Source organism: Poeciliopsis prolifica, unplaced genomic scaffold (genome assembly GCF_027474105.1).
Source record: "Poeciliopsis prolifica strain line A6 unplaced genomic scaffold, Auburn_PproV2 SCAFFOLD003, whole genome shotgun sequence".
NCBI classification, from domain to species: domain Eukaryota; kingdom Metazoa; phylum Chordata; class Actinopteri; order Cyprinodontiformes; family Poeciliidae; genus Poeciliopsis; species Poeciliopsis prolifica.
In genome coordinates this window covers 4186987-4203009 of record NW_026562378.1, presented here as the reverse complement: position 1 = coordinate 4203009, position 16023 = coordinate 4186987, and the positions used below count along the sequence as shown (strand labels likewise).

Genomic DNA, 16023 nt, shown 5'->3' with positions numbered 1-16023 from the left:
TCAAATATCTTGACGTCTGTTAGGAAACTTGGTTGATGTCTTTATGTTGGCAGGACTCCATCAGTCCAGGGAGACTCTTATTCAGAAATACACAAGTCAAGTTTTCTGCAGCACTGAACCACATCAAGTCGTACAGTTTTGTTTTAAATAACAAAATTGGTTTTGAAAAAAACGAATAAAACGTCCTGTAATGCCCATTGTTATATCCATGTATGCAAATTCACAGGAAATTTGATTTCATGCTATTTATGAAAGGGAATTTCACATTAATTATGTGGGGAAGTTTTGCCCGTTGTGTACATGTACGGCCCCCGGCATGTCGACCGAATAAAACAAAACTAGAAAACTGAATTTAATGGTTAGTTCAAAACAAGATGTAAGACAGTCAGTCTGCATCTTGTGCACAGATTTTGAAAATTGTTTGTGAAATCTGATGCTCCTCAACTCTGTTGGTACAGCATTCTATGTGTCAGCAGCTGGCTGCATTTATTTATTTATTTAAGAAAAATATGAAATGCTAAAATGTTGCAGTAATGCCACGACTTTGACCTTTTATGATTATTAATATTGGGAAAAAAATTATGATATTTACTTTAGTCAGCAAAGCAGTTCCTTTTGTGTATTAATTTCATCAGATCCAATTCTATTTCACTTGTGAATCAGTTGCTGCACAAAAATATTTTTTCTCTATAACACTTGGATATGGATCTTTATCTCTAGATCTAGGAAGGAAAATGCAGACGATGTGATCAGGGTTGAGTTGTGAGCACATGCTGCGTAATCATGCAGAGATCCCAATAACTGCATCAGTTTGAGTGTCAATATGCAATAAACACATCTGATATGTGAGGTGAGCAAGTTGAACTTCCCAAAGGTCAATAACACATAGAGTAAAAATCAAAGGAGTAAATGTAGAACCCTGAGGTACACCAACAACATTACCTATCATTTTTACAATGATTGAAATCTGAGATCAGACTACAGACAAAATTTATTAGAAATGTTGCTTCTTTGATTAAATATCTGGTTCCACAGCCGTTGTTTCTGAGAATTGTTTCAGATCTACCTATCAGAGGCGGCCTACGTTAAGGTATTCTAACACAGGAGTGTCAAATTAGAGTCTATGGCTGCTCTCCTTTTCTTGAGTTTTGCTGACAGGTCAAAGTCTGGGCATCGTGCCGGCTACTCCACAAGCTTAATGTTGTCGGTGTGGAACCAGGAAGCATCTTAATTACTGGTGTGCTTGGGGTTGTTGTCTTGTTGGAACATCCATTTCAAGGACCTTTTTCCTCTTTGGCTTCAGGGCAACAGGGCTCTTCTTAAGTGTTTTGTTGTTTTCAGAACCGATGCGTGATTTCTGTTATGCAGCAAATAGAACTGACAGCAGAACGAGAAACAGGTATTGATATGGTTTGTGATTCTGGACTCTGATCTGTCCTGCACCTTTCCCAGCCAATGTTTTCTGTTCTGCTTTTGTTTCGTCGCAGAGTGGCAATTTCTTTGGTCAGACTAAGAGAGGAATGGTGAAGTTTAAAACAGAAAGAAGAAGAATAGACAATGGTGAGAAGGTTTACCTCACCTGTAGATGTTTAAGTAAATGCAACATTTGAAAAAGAAAAGGCTATTTTGTACCAAAACCTGATTTCTTTCAGCAGTCTAATCTCTCCATGAAGAGTTGGGGACAGTGAGATTATCAATCATCTATGTATTCTTGTTTCCACATGAGACTCATATGAGCTTGTGGTGTGTTCATCCCACAGTGACAATCTTCCCTTGGACATCCTGTTGATCATACCCTCGAAATCCAACACAAGTCTGTCAACTGTCTTCACCACAACAGACTGCCTGGTTTGTCTTGGTGAAGAAAGACCAGTTCCAATAAAAAAGCAAAACTCTTGATGTGCCAGTCATTCTATAACCCAACCTTCAGTTATAGATCACGACCAAAACAACAAGATCTCACTTCCCCTGTAGGGCGGATGGAGTCAACTTTAGAGACTGGCCAAGACGTTCTGTCACCTAGCAGGAACTCGGAGAAACCCGCTGCTAAGATAGGATAAGATCATTTTATTTGACTCCCATAGGAGAAATTTATCTTTGAAGCAGGAGCAAAACTGCAATACAAAATAAAAGCCCATCGAAGAGGACAGTCACCATGAATAAATACATAACAATAAAAGCACAAATGTCAGACTGGCAGAACGTCCTCATAACCATTCACATACAACACATCCTCTACATGCTGCTCTTGGTCATCATCAGCCCTGCTAGTCTCCCATTTATCAGGCTAATGGAGAGAAGAACAAATGAATGTTTCAGACGGTTATATTTGCTCAGGGGAACCTAAACCTTCTCCCAGAGTTCATAGGAACATATTCTGATCATGTGACCCATCAGACAAGATGCTCTGAACTCGCCTGACGGTCGCCTGCACAGACGGGTGATGTGGAAAAGATGGAGCCGGAGTGTTGATGATCTCACTTGCCATCTTCACCAGACTTTGAATTTGACTTTTTAATTTAGCAGAAAGATTTCCAAACCATCCAGTAATGCCATATCTCAGACAGAGCCGACGGTTCCCCTGTAGAAGATCAACATCTTAGAAACGCCACGCAATCGAAGCCGTCTAAGAAAATAGAGACGCTGGTGAACCTTTGCACATGCATGTGTCACATGTGAGCGCCAGCTCAGATCGCCATCTATGTACAAACTTAAATATTTAAAGCCTGTTTGATGGAGTAGCCATGCATGGCTATAGGACTCCAGTCACTGATTGATTTAGGATCCAGAAACAACTCAACAGATGTGGAGGTGTTCAGCTTATGAGAGTCCCATGAAAGTTCACAGAAATGCAGAAAAGATAAAGGTACAATCTGCTGTGTGATTATTTACCAGTGATTTAAACATGAGAGGCAAATCACTTCACCTCCTGTGTCAGTCCCACTCCAATACTGAAAGTTATTGGGATCAAATTATTTATAGCCTTCAGTACTCTTTATCACCACCTACACAACAGACCATGTCTGACTGTCAACACAATGTTTTTATTTCTGAGAAGCCGTGTTGGTTGGTCCAGCCAGTCTGTCCACAGATTGTTTTTCTAAAAGGGATCAAATGTTTTCCGTCAGATGTGAGAAAGCCTTTCAGTGTTCGCGTCGGAACTCCTCGCTTTGTCTTGTTCTTTGTTGTTGAATCCTGAGCGCCGATGTCAACGAAGGAAGTGAAGTCTGCTGAGTCTGTGTCAATTGATGCTGAGCTCTCGCAGTCATTTTGGAAGGCTGGCCACATGCAACAATAGACTCCCTATTGTTGCGTGTTGTTCTCCATTCGTAAAAAATGGCTATCGCTAAAGTTTGCTGGTGCACCAAGGCCGCAGAAATGTGTTTGTAACTTTTAATAGACCGATAGACACCATTGAGTCTCATTTTTGCTTGAATTTCTAAAAAATAAGGGCATGAAACATTTTTTCCTACTTCATGTTGCCAGAGAGGTTCTATTGAAGTTTGGCGAGATGCAGATACTAAAAACAATCCAAATTAGACAAATTTGTTTTGTATAACTTAATTCCAGCACTCCACTATCTTTGTCCAATGTATGAATCAAGTTGACGATCTGAAACATTTAGGGATGATGAGAAAAAAGCAAAAACAAAAGAGGGTTCCAACACGTTCTCCTGCCACTTTTAAGTGTTTGGCTCAAACAGACGGGAAGGATCGGGTCTTAAACTGTTTGTTTGGATGACCGTTTCATTTAATCCCGCAAACACCCTGTTGTAAAAATCGGGTAATACTTTAGAAATCCCAAGTCAGCCTGGCGGCGCTCGTGCTGCCGAGCGGAGAACCCGTGATCAGCTCGCGTAATCTCTTGACGACAGCTTGGTCAGAGGTCTGCTCCACGATCCAGCGGTGCTCCCCTCCCACGGTGTCGAGGTCAAAGCCCAGTTAACCTCATGCGTCCGACAGCATTCCAGGGACCGTCAGCTGTTTTTCCCCACGGCGTCCCGTCGAGCGCCCCGTGCCTCGACACTGAGAGAGACGAGACGGAGCGGGGGGTCGGGGGTCAAGCCTGTCGAGATGTTTCAACAACCGTTTAGTCAAAGCCTGTACTCACGCAGCGCCTGACATGGCTGCCGTAACTCCAGAAACCACCAGGAGTGAGGAGAGCTGTGTTTTGGAGGATCAGCTGGGATTTGTGTGTGTAAATAGGTGTCACAGTTACGGTGTTTGTGTCCTCTGAAAACAAGGACTCACTCAGCTGTTCACACAGGGAGCCAAGCAGAAGTATAAAAGGCCTCTTTTTAATTCACGGCTGAATGACACACAGGCAAATAGACATGCTCAGTGGCCACCAGTCCAGTTTTTTTCCTCCCTTTGCTTCACCTGTTTATTCAAAGGCTGTTTGTTTGAACACTTAGACTTTAGCATGTTATGCTATCATCCGGGCTTGAGTTTGGAAATGGATGCGGCGGGCCTCCCCTCTTTGGGCTCCTGACGCTATCTTGGGTTTGGATGTGTGTGACTTGCTCAAAAAACTTTGTTTCTCCCTCCAAAATAGCTCTCTCTCTCTGTCTCTCTGCTCCAACAAAGTACAATAAGAAATCTGGTTTTAAGCGCATGTTTGTGGTCTGCATTGCTAACTATATATGGGCCCAGCCTCTAAGTTCAACATCTAATTATGTGTTGAGCGCTGATGGGAAAAGGACTGCGCAGACACACGCGCGCGCACGTCCAGCAGGAATCTGTAATTGTGTGAATGGATCCCGGAGTGCATGTGAAAGTTTGGGATGCAGGGTGCAATTGAAGGAATGCCCTGGTGCCAGTGAGACTCGGGAGCGGGACGGCAGACGAGCGGCGGTCGAGCTAAATGAGGAGAGACGGCTGAGTTTATGATGCAGAGCTGTGCTTGCTCTCTGTTGTACGGTGGACACAGTGGACACCGTTCGCGTCTTCAGCGGCGCCCACAGTTGAACCCATATATTTACATATGCTTATTTTAAAAAAAGACAAGCTGTTTTTTTAATTTATGACGTTCTGACACCAAACCAAATTTTTCCTGGTTTATGTCAGTTGGGATTGTTTTACAGAATGTAATGAAATTCAGAAGATTTGGTCGATTTCCTCAGTAACTGGATAGGATTACAGCTGACAGTCCAGTGGACTCGGTTGGATTCTGGACTAAGATTGCATCATTTGCTGCATTTTCACTTCGAGAGGTTCACTTCCAGGCCACACTGTGTCAAATGAACTAAACCCTTTGACAAAACCTGATCCCTCTCTCCCCTGTGGTGGCGCTGCACTGAAAACTACCAAAGGAAACGGCACAAAAACCTCACAAGAAGACATTGAGCCGGAGTAGTGTCAGTCTTATAGCGGTTGCAGTGTTTCTCTTTTGTGTTTGGTGAAAGACCACGAGCCGTTTCTCCCGCTAGCACTGGACATGCGCATTTGTTTTGGTTGTATTTACCCAAACAAATGCAGGAAGTGGTGCTTCACTCCACTTCCTGCTTTTGGAGTTTTCTCCAGCCATCTTGGTGTTTACATATGCATTCGAACTACAACCAGACTTCACTTCCACCGAACGAAGACATTGTCGCAGCTCAAACAAACTGCGGTTCAGTTCATAGGAACTGAAACAATAAAAAAAAAAAAATGACAGAAAATGTCTTAAAAACCTGGCTTTTATTGAAATAATTCCATCTGGGAGTTTACCGAGGTTCAAAGTCGAAACTAATAGAAGCTGCAAAACAAACTCGTCAAAATAGACGGCAGTTCTTGGGTGAGCTAACATCACACTCAAATTTGGACACAGAAGGAGTGCATTGTAAAAAAATAATAAGGTTTTCCAAAAATCAGAAAATTTGGTTAATCGTTAAAATTGATTTATTGCAATGCTCTACTATGACATCATCACCTGGGATTTTCTGAATTGTTTTAAGAAGAACATTTGAACTTTTAGCTTTGAAAAAAAAAAGATATTCTGTTTCACAGTTCTGGTATTTAACAAGTAGACCTTGATAATCCAAACTGACCTAAACCAGGAAAAGTTTAGGCTGATTTGACGTCAGATGGAGAGAAAAGAATGAAACGTTGTGTGTCCTCTCATACGGCGTACGCCAACATGTGCCTCCAGCTGTGCATACAAATTGCAAAAAGGAAGGTAAAAGAAAGGTGAACGTGGAAAAGGGTAGTCACTTCTTCTTTTTCTTCCTTTAACAGTTTCCATTTTAAACAGGCAGAGCGGGGAGGCCAGTAAAAGACGTAAGGCTGTTCGGCGGGCTCATCGGCGTCCGTCTGTCGCTGGCCGGCCCGCTCTGGGGGTCCGGGCGGAGGGGTTTTGTGGCTGCGGTGCTGCCTGAGGCCTGGCTGGGCTGATTTACAGGCGGCGTGGGGACATGTGTTGGGGATACTCCCAACGCAGCCTGGTGGGGGCCAAAGTACCCACTCTGCTGCTGCCGGAACATCTGGAGTCTAGACTCAGTGGCTCTGCTGAGCGCCTCGCTCCCTTCCTTCTGCCACATCCATCCATCTATCCATCCCTCCCTGCCTCAGCTACTCGCCCCTTCCAAACCCTCCGAAACTCAGCTTTCAGTCACAGTGTTTGTGTAGCTGTTTGGAGCGGTGGGAGCAGGGGGGGGGGGGGGAGACGTACAGAGAAATAACATTTTGTTTAAAAATCTTTCACTTGCCTCTTCTAACCCCTCTGTATTGTTCTCCCCTTTGTCAGTCTTGTCCAAACTCCAGCACATCTGATGAAGGACACAACAGCCAGAAAAAACAAAACAAAACAGGAGAGCGGATCATGAAGCACATGTGGAAGATATCATAGAGAGGATTGTTATTCCCTTCGCTCTAAAGGCCGGAGCCAAGTGTTCACAGAGGGACCCCTCCAGTGGTCTTTCAACCGATTGGCTCCCAAGTCGAAGAGCGGTCACATAAACACATTGGCTCTGACATACATATTAAACAGCTGCGATAAACACGATACCTCCCTCCCGACCCCCCGGGGCTCCAACACACGCCGCCTTGTTTTAAAGGCGGCTCCTGTTGGGTTCTGTCAGGACAAATGTTCCTTATTCTGTTGATTACCTGGTACGACGCTCAGGCTCTCTGTCCTCCCTTCCTTCACCTTCCTGCTTTCAACATAAACACCCACTTCTCTTCCTCACCATCCATCAGTCCTTATTTGGCCTCACACTCAAACACAAATACAGGTACAAAAAGCAGAGAATGCTTGCCAGAATGAGAAAACCTGCTTCCCCTATTTCTATGTTCAGCAGGTCCGAATGTAACGTGCAAACGCAGAACTTTTTATATTTTTATGATGATTGACATCCGTCAATCTTTTCAGGATTACAGTATTCACTCCCAGTGGACTTTCTTCCTCGTCAGTGTATTTGATTGACAAATATCAGATGTGGGTGGAGAAAGCAAAAACTGTGCCAGTGTAAGAACAGCACAACCTCAACATTCTTTTTATTCAAGTAAAAGTAAAACTTCCCAAGAAATAACTGAAGTAAGAGAAGAAAGGTACTGAATATAAAAAAAAATCACATCAGCAGATGGACCAAAAAATATAAAGTTAGTGGAAATATTGGTATTTTTAAATACAAAATACCAGAAACGGGCAAACGTACAAATTTTTCCAAATTATATGTATAAAAAAACTTGAAATTTTTACAAAAACTGTGTCTGAAGACTGCAGCTGAATTTTTTGTTTGCAACAAACTTGCTCTCCATTCAGTGAAGTTACTCACAGTGCACAGAGTCTCTAGAAATTTTATTCAAGAGTTGCGATACGTTATGAAAAAATGACTCAAGTAAAAGTACAGCATGGTAAAAATACTAATACAAGTACATTTTCCCCTTAAAAATTGCTAAAGTAAATAAAACAGAGTTAGTTAGTACCCAACTCTGGTGAAGTATAATAATGAAATGGAAGAAAAACAATATGCACCTTCACATTTGCATAATACCTTTTTTATTTTCTGCAAACAAGAGATCCACACAGTCCTCTTTTGGAGCATAGTCTTCATAGGGTTAGCACATGTGAGTCCTAAAACGTTAGTCCATTCTTTACAAAGTAGCAGAAGATAAGTCACACTGGATGAAGACTGTCAGTGATAAACACTTGCATTTTTTTCATACAACAACTTAATTTTGGTCTCATTTTATGAGAATTCAGTACAGAGGGTCGAATCCAGATGCACACCACACTTTCCAGATTGTTTTAATTAAAAAATGCATTCAAAACTATGCATCACACTATTTATTTGTCACAGTTATGACCCAGCTTGTGTTCCAGGACTTACAGGAAACTCTAGTAGAACATACTAAATGGTTTTATTGTAACATAAAAACGTGCGAGCGATTTGAAGGCGTCGTTTGGGGAGTCTTAAGGGAAAATTAGGAGCTAAGCTGGGATTGTGATGCAAATTATAGATTGTTCCTGACGGTGTCTGTTTTAAATTTCAGGCCTGACTCTCCAGTAAACAGCATAAATCAGGGTTTCCCTTTGGCACAGGACGAAAACTGCAACTGCGTTTTCCCTCTCAAACAGTGGAAAATTTGTGACAGAATCGGCCTCTTTCGGAGAGCCAGGCGTCACAGGCGCCCACGGCGAGGAAACTTTATGTTGCTTTTCTTTTGTTGTTGTTGTTCTTCGCTGCATTATGACATTCACGCCTGCATGGGGGGGAAACCCTGTTTAATTATGCATTACTGGTAAACAGGTCGTAGGCATGCTCTGTGATATTCTCCACAAAGTTGCGGCCTGATTAGCCCCCTCCTCCTCTTCCCCGAAATGGAACAAACTGTACAGCCACTCCAGTAGAAAACAAGGCAATCCTCATTGAAGCGAGGCGTCAAGAGAAGGAGCGACTACTGATTGCATCTGGGCAGCGCTGGTTGGTGTTTGCCTTCTCTGGAAGCCATTAAGAGAAATGGTTCCCCTGCTCTCGTCTCCATTCTCACGTTTCACTCTTCTGGTTGAACCTTTGCACATCCCTCTCTCACCACCTGTATCAGCTCCGGTTCCCACCCTAGTTCTTGTTTCTTCTTCTTTTTTTTTTTTTTTTTTTGTTAGAGCAGAGGGCAAGAGATGGGCGGTGGACACCAGATACACAAGAGGGAGGGAGCTTTGCATGACAGACAAAGAGAACAAGTTGTCTCGGCGTGACCGCAGCTCTTCGGGTTACAGGTGCAAACTGTCGGCGCGGCTCTCACCTGCGTCAAGGCCGCAGGGACGGAGCGGCTCTGCCAACCAGACTTTCGAGCGCTTTGTTGACATGTACTGCATGTAAAGACAAAATGTTGATGACAATGCTACTTTTAGGTCACTGAAGCTTTATATTCAATAGTTTCCCCCCCCAGTCCAAACCCGAATCCTCCCTGGACCGATGCTAACAACCAAGGCTAACAACATTAGCAAAACATCTGCGTTTTCCAAATAATCCACTAAAGACAGAAAATATCATCTTGAATTAAGTGAATATACTTCTTCAATAATATATTTATCCTGTCTATGCATAGTTAGTTTAGTTTTTTTCTTTATATATATTTTTCATGAATATACAGCATGAAATAGATTCCAGGAGGTGGGGGAAAGTACAAATTTATCAAAATTCCCTCTCCTTAAATAATATTTTACTGCTGCCACCAAGTCCTGTTTTGGAGAGGGACCTGGTCTGGACTTTGACTGGACCGTTCCAGCAGCTGAAATGCCTCTATCTAAACCACTGGTCCATCTCTGAGGGTCAAAATCACAAGTTAAAAGAGCTTGCTTTCTCTTTATCATTGAGTTTTCTTTCTGAATTTGTCTGTTTTCACCTGCCACATTTTACATGCAATAATTGAAAGATACATTATGATTAATTTATGGTCGGAAGGAGGAACAGGATGCCAGTTCCTTTTTCTTTGAAAACACTTGCTCTATTTGGTCCAGTAGAGCAAACACGTAAAACAAGGGCTGTTTTGCAGATGAAATCAAAATGGCAGGTAAAAAACCTCACCCAAAGTATTATTGATCTGTATTAGCTGCCCCTGCTGGACAGTCAGATTTGTACCACTCTTTAATTGCCCCAGACCAGATTCTGGACCCGCTGATCTAAACCAGTTTATTATTGTTCAGACCGTCAGCTTAGAGTCATTCACAGAGCTGGAAGGTGAAGCTATGAGGCAGTCTTAATTAGCTCCATTTATTCTCTTTGTTTGTTTGCATAGAGACGATGTGCAACATTTGACTCATGTTCTTAAAAGGAGAGATGCATGGCACCAGGTCAGTGTCAAAAATGGCAACTTCCACCTGCAGTCTCTGGGCAGGTCTGGGCAGGTTGATGTAATCAAGTATAATTTAACAAATCACGAATGAATGAATAATAATAAATGAGGTACATTTTTAACATTTATTATAATAATGTATGCTATTATTGCCTTATGGTAGTGAAACACAATGTCACTTTCTCCACCGCACTGCGTTAAACACACAGTCCAAACAGTTTGGCTTCGTCTGACCAGTACACAGTTTCCCACACATTTGCTGGGTGTGTGTGAACTGCAGGCAGGACTTCGTTAACAAAACGTCCTAACTGACACTGGGATTAAATTACACTTCATTGGATTTATTAGGTGGTTTATTACCAGTCAGGTGCACTGGATTTAATTTAGATGCGCCAGAGTAAAATGGGCTTAGCGCAAATACACATTACACATGAATAGGCTACGAACACCACAGTCAGCTTTTAGTTTCAAACTAATAAATCTGCAAGGAGGAGGGAATTTGTCCTTCTGTTGCACAATGAGGCATCATCCTGCTGGTTGGGCCGGGCAGGTGTGTGCTGATGGTGTGTTGAGACCCGCAGATTGGCACCATATCACGTGTGAATCATCAGGCTAACTAAGGCCAACACAATCGTCTGCCCAAGTGTTCCCAGCGTCCCACTGGGAGAGGCTCAACAGACTTAGTGGTGCACAAGGGCTGGTTTTAGCTGTGTTTGTGTTCACAGAGTTGGACAAATAAAAGGTTTAAGACAGCGATGAGTGTAAACCATCCAACTGATAGTAGGGAAAGAGACGGTTTGACTTCTCATGAAGTGACGATTATGGCGAGGAGGCAGGGCAAAGAAAGGTGATTACTTATCAATGACGTGAGTAAGAGGAATCAGGATTAAATAGTGGGTTATTTTTGAGTAGAGGACAAATATGAGGCTGACCAAATGATCGGATTCTGTAAACTGTAATTCATTTATCAAAAAAAAAAAAAAAAAGAAAGAAAAGCCAGAGCTCTAAAAACGCTGAAGTTAAACAGGATCACAGATGTTGTAATGCGGCATTCAATGGCAAAGTAAGAAACCTCGGATCATTTGTTTTGTTCAGTGATCTATACTCTGCATTGAGTTACCTTGTAAGGTATAAACCTGCAACCACTGGCACCTTAAGAGCCAATAGGGGAACAAGTTTGGCGTGGAACAAAGCAAAAGTGCTAAATGCATTTGGACAGCCTGCCTGCATGAGCGTCACCTCCAGCAGTTTCAGTGATGTCATAAGCTTTGGCACTTACTGTAGAATTTTCTAAAATCTTACAGGACTTAACCTGTAAAACTGTAAGGGCGAGAAATTATAATGAGTCCTGTCACACCGCACAATGGAAGGTGCCAGACTGCATGACTTATAGCTGCAGCGTTACGTGTCCAACAGATCCAACTGAGCTTTTCGTCCATCAATAAAAGAACTGCAAGCTACGGATGTTGACGTGTTCACTGTTAGCGATGGATGCTGAAAGAAGGGAAGAGGCGAAGAAAGCAAGACAATCTCATGTCAGGGGAAAAGGAGACGATAGTTAGCAGGTTGATTTTGGTGGCGGCCGCATTAATTCGCCAGTTACCACATCTGTCATGCTAAACGAGCACAGACCACCGATTCCAGCTCATGGTCAAAGATTTTCTGTCTCCACGAAGCAGTTTGGCTACAGTGGTCAGCAATAGCTCGATGTGAACCCGGGTATTTGTAAGCCATGCCTCTGCAGTTCCACAACCCCAGCTGCAGGATCTGGAAGTGGTCTCCAACAAAACGTCACTTTGTAAGACTGCAGATTATTTGATTGGATTCATAGAAAACGGAATACATCAACAAAAGGATTACTGATTTTTGCAACAAGAAATGCTGTGTTTTACCACGGTCAGCTATCGGCGAAGAAAAACATTTGGCTGCTCCCTTTTGTGGGTCTAAACCTCCAGGAATGAATATTTTCAAAATTGATCTTAAACGCGTTTGGCACACCAAAAGTTGCTCAGATAGGGTGAAAAATCTGAAACAGTTTGACAGTCTGTCAGCCACAAAAAAGTGGCCTTGTTGACGGGTGACTTGGTTTCATAGCCCTCACCAAACCGGACCCTTCAGGAGCAGATAGGGTGTGAAGGTACCAGCACTGTAAAGAATGGCTGCAAAAACTACACCATGAAAATACATCACAACAGGGACACCACAGTGAGGTGGCTGCGATTTGAAAATTCAGCTCTTTACTGTGATCTGAAATGAGTTTGGAAAGTATAGGGGACGTGATTGGACTGTTGGATCACGCGCAGAAATTTACAGCTGTATTGTAAACTTTGAATGCACCGTTTTACATCAACTCAAGTCCGTTAATGTTCGCCGGCTGGAGGCGAACTTTCACGGGCGAGGGGGCGGGCCAACAATGACTTTCACCGGGTAAGTAGTTTTATAAAAACATTGTATTGCAGTTTCGTGTTTGTTTGCGGACGAAAATATATTTTTTGTACTTATATCGAGCTACTGTTGCTTCTATTACATTGTTTGCTACAGCTAGCTGATCGTGAAACTGTAATTCTGTTACAGTAAAACTGCAATAGGATTTACAGTAAGATTGCAAAGAAATGTCTGTAATAAGATTACAGTACAGCTACTGTAAAAATGACAGTAACTAGCTGGCAACCCTGCTGTCAGAAAGTTACTGTAAATTCTACAGTGACTTTTTTAACAGTGAGCCCAAATGCTTCGCTGTGAACATCCCCAGTGTGCTAACTTGGTCTCTAGCAAACTGTCCCAGCAGGGGCTCTTTACAACACTGTTATGACATCACCAATGTCTTTTTGTCTGCAGGTGCCACTTGACCTTTCACTCAACTCGCCTCGCTGGCCCGGCTCCGTTTCACTCTCGGTGAATCCTGCAGTCGACTCGCTCGGTTCGGGGTGGCGGAGTGAAACCATCTGGGCTCTATCTATCACCCAGCTGCTGTTGCCATCTGTGATCTCTACAACCCTTTGTCACATTCGCAATAATGCCTGTAATGACACTTCTGCTGGTAATGACAACAACAATTCTCAGAGACATATTTAAAAAAGATCATAGGCTTCTCTGCTTGTAGGTGTGGCCTGTTATTACAGGCTCTTCACATCGCTCCACGAGAAAACTGAAACCCAGCTGTAGGAGCGAAGATGTTGTTTGCCCTTTGCAAGCGAGTGATGCTGCGCTTTCTGGAGAAGGGATGGTTTAGATGAAACGAGCAGGTTAGAGGAGATGTTGTTATGAGACCGTCCTTTTCCAGGAGCTTTTTGCCTTTAGGGGGGAAAAAATAAAAATAAACACTCGGCCTTGATGTTGACTTAAGGAGACGTGATCCACAGGTTATTACTGCTCTCTGCTTTCTCTCGCTCTCCCATGACTCCTGGATGAGTTTATGTAAGCTAAGCAGATTGCCTCCCGCCTGTCTAAACCCCCTCCACATACACGCGCGCGCACACACACACACACACACACACACACACACACACACACACACACACACACACACACACACACACACACACACACACACACACACACACATTAGCCTCCAGGGCAATGGAAGGCAGATGCTGCTGTCATATCTCATTTACACCTATTGCTCTGCAGCTGTAATGGGTAGATGGTGAGTGTTTGTGATACAAGTCTTTGCAAGCTGATATTTCCCACCTGAAGGAAGGTTTCAGCATACCTGATTTACTTGCTTGAAATAACAAAGAGACAAAGACATCTTAGATATTTGCAGATGCATTTGCGAAGGTATACAACTTGCAATCCAGATTTTATTTGGATAAAAAGTCCAATAAAGGTGGTTAAGAATCAAAAAACGTTTGCACAAAAGTCACTATTCTGTTCGTTTGGCAAACATTTCGGAGAAAAAAAGGGGGCATTTTTCTGAATCTTGCCTCAAAACTAAAGGCCTGAAAAACTGATTGGAGCAGAACTAAAGATGAGAAGAGGGTGAGCTGCTGGCGCCATCTTGTGGCCGATATGAAACAACTCCCACCTCAGTGCAACCCTTAAAACAACTTTATAATGGGATCTTTTTAATCAGTAATATTACACTAACAAAAAATAGCAGAAACAAAAACATTATTATTTACCGGCACTGCACTATTGTGTAAGAGATAAACATCAGCATGCATCTCATCTGTGCTCCAAAGTGTAAGATTTCAATGAAACAATGAGCGAATATTTAACCTCGGAGTCAGAATCTAGAGTGGTCAGAGGTCAAGCTGTAATCTCAAAATCCAAGATGTCTGCCTCACATTTGAAACCCAGCGGTAACCGTGATGAAGTAAGTCTATTGGTGGTTTCTTTTGAATCTTTTTACATGTCGCGATTCAACATCCTCTGCTGAACAAACCTCACAGTTTGGAGAGTGTGGTGAAGAGGAGGATGTTGTTATCCATCATGGCTAACCCTGATCGCCCTCAGAGCAGCCGAGTGTCTCCTTAAACACTTCTCCAACTGCGCTGCCATGGCAACAGGTACAGGAAATCAGTCCTGCCTCAGGCCATGACACCGTGCAAGTCACCTCTGTCTGCAGTGCTGATGCCTCTTTTGGACTCAACTATTTATTTACATGGGTTTGTCATTCCTACTTCAAGCAGAAATGTATCTTTTGTGCATGTTGTTTACATCAAGTGTATGTTGTTATTTTCTTATTTGCACTATGTGTATGTGCTTATCTAGCTGCCTCCCTCACTATTACCGTTTGAAGATTGAGAGTTGAAATGATCTTTTCCTTTCAGCAATATGTTTATTTTGTTATAGTGAATCCACTAGAGTATCTGAGGGAGCATAGTAACTTTTTTATAACATTTACACAGAAGAATATTTTTTGTTTCAAAATTGACTCTTTTTGCTTTTCTTTTTTTTTAAGAAAAAAAAACAACAATATTTTGAAAAATTCCAGACTCATTTCCTGTGACAGTCACACTTCTTTGTTGAGCGTCAATAATTCAAAATGTAAATTTTGCCAGGAGTTTGAATAATTCTGGGCTTGACTGAATTTACCTAGCAAAGAAAAAATATTATTAGCTTATACTGCCAATGTGTTAGCCTGGTTATCAAGTATCTCTCTTTAATGTCACTTAACTGAAGTATTTTACATTTTGTTATTAAGAATTTATGTGGAGCTCCATCTTCAGTTTCAACATGCAGATTTCTGGTGTTCTCCTTAGTTCTGATTCGGACTATTGAAAGCAAAGGTCAATGTGCTTGGAAGAAAATACACTATTTTTGTTTGCTGGGGCTCAATTGCTCCATATTTGATTTGTTGGGGTTAGCTTGAAAAATAACACCGCAAGAAAACAAACCTTTTCACAAACCATTACGAGATTTTGTTCCAGTTTTAAAATGTCGTGGTCGGTGTAACAGCGTCAAATGCGTCCCTGCTGCCCTGTTCAGGAAGCCCCGCGGCTTCAATTAGCCTGATTGGTAACGGCTGCGCTCCTCCAGGTTGTCACATCGGCGGCGGAGCAGCTCTGCGGTCGGAAGAGGTCGCTGCGGGCTCAAGCTGCCAGAACCAGACGAGCTAACAGGATTTTCTTCAGGTGAGGACAGCTTGTCACTTGCCAAAAGAACACCGAGTGTCTCTGTTAGTGGTCGCTGAGCTAAACTTTCCTGGTCTGAAAGGCAAGACACAGGCGTAATAGCTTGGCTAGCAGCTTGTAGAGCCAACGAATAAAAAAAAAGAAAAAGTGTAGACACAATAATAAATTGG

The 16023-nt window shown here is 42.6% G+C and overlaps 1 protein-coding gene across 1 annotated transcript in view; it reads left to right on the top strand.

The window, feature by feature from the left end:
* The first annotated feature begins 15750 nt into the window (after positions 1-15750).
* The window catches only part of sulf2a (sulfatase 2a), a 67456-nt gene continuing 67183 nt past the window's right edge, over positions 15751-16023 (top strand). The window contains exon 1 of the mRNA XM_055027196.1: positions 15751-15853. The gene's annotated coding sequence lies outside the window, so the exon portion shown is untranslated. The remainder of the gene's footprint in view (positions 15854-16023) is intronic.